We start from the raw sequence: 4,688 nt of genomic DNA on the forward strand, positions 1-4,688 counted from the left end.
TTTATGTAAGTATCCTTATATTATGCCTTAGTGTTTGGCATGAGAAAAATCCATTCGTCGCGTCATTTGGATCGTCTTTCGCGCCTATGCGCATTCCGTCGTAATTAAGCGAACATCGCGATCGTACGGCCAAACGAACCGACATCCGGAATATTTTTGAGCATATTTCAAGTCCCCTACACTTTAACTTCATCCTAGAGCCTTGAAATGAGGTTAACGGGGCTTAAACGTGCCAAAAATGGGCCAAATTACGCGTTTCTGAAGTGCAGGGACCAAAATTGAAAATTCTGGTCTGGGAACCTTAGGCGGGGCGCGTAAGGATTTGCCAAATCCTTAGGCGGGCCGCGTGAACATGTCTGACAGCAGATTCTGCATTTAATGCAGAATCTGGCCTTTCGTTCGATCAAAGGGCGATGCCTTTTCACCCAAATGAAGGGCCAAGGGTCAAATACACTGAATCTAACCCCTGGACACGTGTACGCACGAGATCAAAGCACGTTATTCGATAAAACGATCCTAACGGTTCCACTTTTCCTATAAATACCCCCCCCTTTTGTGTAAAAACCCACAAATCAGATCTAAATGCTCTAAGTTGATGCTTTTGCTTCATACCTGAGCTATTGGATCTTGATTAGCACTCGGGGACCCTCCGTAAGTCTTCTTTCGCTCTTTTATTCGCTTTTCGAGTCCGAAAGTCAACGTTTTGTTGACTTTCTGCATTGACCAGCCTATGGTCGATGCGAAGTTCATGGAACTTCATAACGTGAGCGTGATCACGATGGTTATAGTCCGTAGTGACCATACCTACTGATCACCACGCTATCTAGGCTCGGTGACGAGTCGTAGTTTCGGCCAAAATGTGCATTCTTGCATATTTTGTAACCAAACTACTCGTGGGCATCAAAGCCGTTTGTTTTGATGTCAAACCCGTTTCTAAACTTAGTTAAGCATGTTCTAACATGCTTAGCTCGTCACTTTTAGTTTAGTGCTTATATAGGGTCGTAAGGTAAGCGATCTAAACCATCGCTTATACTTTCGAACCCGACCCATTTGGTCGGTCGTTAGGACCTGACCAAACACATTAGGTGACCATAGCTATAACCTTCCGAGGTTATACCTTGTGGTCACGATGTTAGGCGTTCCAGACGCGTTCTACGCGAGCGACGCGTTAGGGTAGCGTAAGCTACCTAAACGGGTCGTGATGGACCGTAAGCACTTAGGATAAGTTTCATTTTAGTATGTAGGCTTTGTTAAACCATATTACACGAGTCTCCATACTCGTTTGGTTTACGAACCCGCGTACTATCCGATCTTCCGATTTGGTCCGGTATATTAACATAGCTACCTATTAGGTGCCGTTGATATTCCGTGACCTCCCGCATTACCTGGTTATTTCACAAGAACAACAAAGCAACCTCAGGTGAGTACATAGAACCCCATCTTTTACCGTTTTCTAAACTGTTTTGGGGTGAAACACATGTGCCTATCTGTTACATTCATGCTTTCCATGTTTTCACATAATATGCCTGCTATGTTATTAGTACATTATAGTACATGATTTCATTACATTTTATGCTATGTATGCCCATTGTGTGCGTGCTTAGTACATTGATTTACATTACATTTCTGTTGCATATGTTTACTCAGCATATGGACACATTGATTTACATTACATTTCTGTTGCATATGTTTACTCAGCATATGGACACATTGATTTACATGAACATTTCTGCTGCATATGTTTACTCAGCATATGGGCACATGCCTTCATTTTGTTATGACATTTGGTTTGTTTAACATGGGACAATACATTCATTAACACTAGCTACGCCGTTCGTTAGTAGGTAGTGGTACCATAGGAATTGACAACTCCCATTCCTGAAGTCCTGGGTTTGATAGGACTGGAAGGAATGACCGAATTCGATATACATAACTTAGATAAACCTTTAATTTGTTTAAGGGTTTATCGCCGCAGTCTCAAGGCTTGGATGTATGCATAGTTTACAATACCGCATAAATGTTATTATCGACTGAGCATGCATTCTCCGCAGAACATATCATTGATTTAAACTACGTTTTACTTCAATGACTTGTTTTGTGCATATGGTTTAAGCTGATACATTTCGCTTACCATACATGATACATTTTGAGATTTCATATTTCATGACTTACATTGGACATAAACACGTTGACATTGACATACACATTTGTTGGTTTACATTACTCATAAACATTTGACATGGTTTATACAATAACACTTGATATTTGGGTTATACATGAACAATTTACATGGGGGATTGGTTTGGGTAAATGGTTCGGGTAACGTGGAGTATATAATATGATGCAAACATGGTGGATACGCCGCTGGTACTTCCTATATATAAATGTTTGTATGATATTACATATCTTAGCGTTATCTACATCATTTCAGTTAGACATATAACATTCTATACAAATAACATACTTTTCATAAGACATTATCTTACAAAACAGCTTATCATATTCAACTCATTTTACTTGGTTACTCGTTTAACCTTGCACATATCTATATATATCATTTGATTTTATCGTTTTTCAAGTGATTTACAAAGCAAGACAAAGTACAGGGTTCATGACTGACTGTTATTAAACATTCTTTAAACTTAAGTCATGAACCCTATTTTCACAAAACCTATGTATCTCACAGGCATTTTTATGCTGACGTACCTACTTTCACATGTGTTTTCAGGTGTTGTTCCATAAGGCGTTGATCACATTACTAGGGCGGACCTGTGCCTTAGTGCCTAACAATGAAGATAGGCTAGTATAATTATGTTCTAAACTATGTGCTTTCTGTTTTAAGACAATGTAACACCCATGTTATATAAATAAAATACAACTTGTATGCCATGGTTATGAGACAATTAATTCTGTCCACAACACTCCCCGGCGTTTCCGCCGCGGTTGCATGTTATACGCGGCCGGGGTGTGACAGAAGAGTTGGTATCAGAGCCATTGGTTATAGGGAATTAGGTTATTAGTAATGCTTTGACCTAGACTATAACTTTCTAGGACCCTAACACAAGTTATCTTGTGTTTAGAGTTTAAAACATGCACATCACCTATCCTTAGGTGATAACCACAACGGGAACTTCGGTTCCGAATCCGCTTTGAAAATTAATCATCTGTTCTAGGATGATTGATTACTAGGTTTTGAACCCTCTATTGTAAGGTTTTGAACCCTCTATTATAAGGTTTTGAACCCTTCCAGTTTAACTCATATTTGGCTTAGTTCCTTTTGAGTTTTCAAACTCGTCAAAGTTTTGGGTAAATAGTGTGAACACGTGCGAACTGGAAGAGTGAATGCCTGTACCCTGAGTTTTCTGTCTAAGGCTAGAGTGTTCGTACAAATCCACATAATCGGACCAGTCACTCTTACCTGGGAACTCTTGGGGTGAGTGTTCACTTATAGGCGAGCATGTCTTCGCGATACACTAATTCTAACCCATTTACTCTGACTAGACTTTTCACGTCGCTTATTTGCTTTGCAATGCATAACCGCCATCTTTGCTTTTGATTGCTTTTGCTTCATCTCATTCTCTTCATCCAAACATCTCACTCGTTTCATTTCATGTTTTTCTCTTCTAGAATGCCTCCTCGACGCGACAACCAGATAGCTACTGCCGAGCTGGCGGAGATTATTGCGCAGCAGATGGCTGCTCAATTTCCGAATCTCTTTGCTCAATGGAACCAGGCCAACAACAACAATGGTACATGCAAATACAAGGATTTTAGCTCGGCTAAGCCACTCAAGTTTAGTGGTTCTGAGGGAGCAACTGGGCTTCTTCAGTGGTTCGAGAGCATCGAGAACACTTTTCGCCATGTGCAGTGTCCGGATAATCGCAAAGTCGAGTTTTCATCAAGCGTGTTTCAGAAGAGGGCTCTAACATGGTGGAATGGGGTTATGAGAGATCAAGGTGCAGAAGTTGCTTTAGCTCAGACATGGGCTCAACTGAGAGCTCTTATGATGAGGGAGTTTTGTCCTCGTCATGAGCAACGAGCATTGGAGAAGGAATTTGATGTGTTGAAACAAGATAGTGGCGAGCACAGGGCTTATACAGATAGGTTTGAGGAGCTGAGTCTTCTTTGCCCGAATATGGTTACCCCACTCGATAAGGCCATCGAAAGATACATCGACGGCCTACCTGACTCAGTACAAGACATCCTTACTGGTAGCAGCCCTACCACACTTCGTCAGGCGATCGAGTTATCAGCAACGTTGACTGAGTCGCAGATCCGAAAGAATAAACTACACAGGAAGGGTGACAAGGGCAAGAAGCAGTCGGCTGACAAGGAGGATAGTAAGAAAGATCAGAACAAGAAGGGAAAGGACTCTGGTTCCTCAAAGAGGTCAAAGAAGCGTAAGGCTTCCCAAAATTTTGCTGTCACTGCCCAAGCAAACCAGGCAGCTCCCAACCAGCCTCCAGCAAAGAAACCCTACTCAGGAAGTGCACCTTTGTGCAATCGATGCAACAGTCACCACCAGCCACAATATCAGTGCCGTTTCTGTACTAACTGTGGGAAGTCGGGTCATCTTGCCGATGTTTGTCGGTTTGCTCAGAACCGCGCAGTCCAGAACCCTGCCCAACAGGTTGCTCAACAACAGGGTCAGGCTGCACGACCAAACTACCCACCAGGTGCTTGTTATA

The sequence above is a fragment of the Helianthus annuus genome, chromosome 17 (genome assembly GCF_002127325.2).
Source record: "Helianthus annuus cultivar XRQ/B chromosome 17, HanXRQr2.0-SUNRISE, whole genome shotgun sequence".
Lineage (NCBI taxonomy): Eukaryota > Viridiplantae > Streptophyta > Magnoliopsida > Asterales > Asteraceae > Helianthus > Helianthus annuus.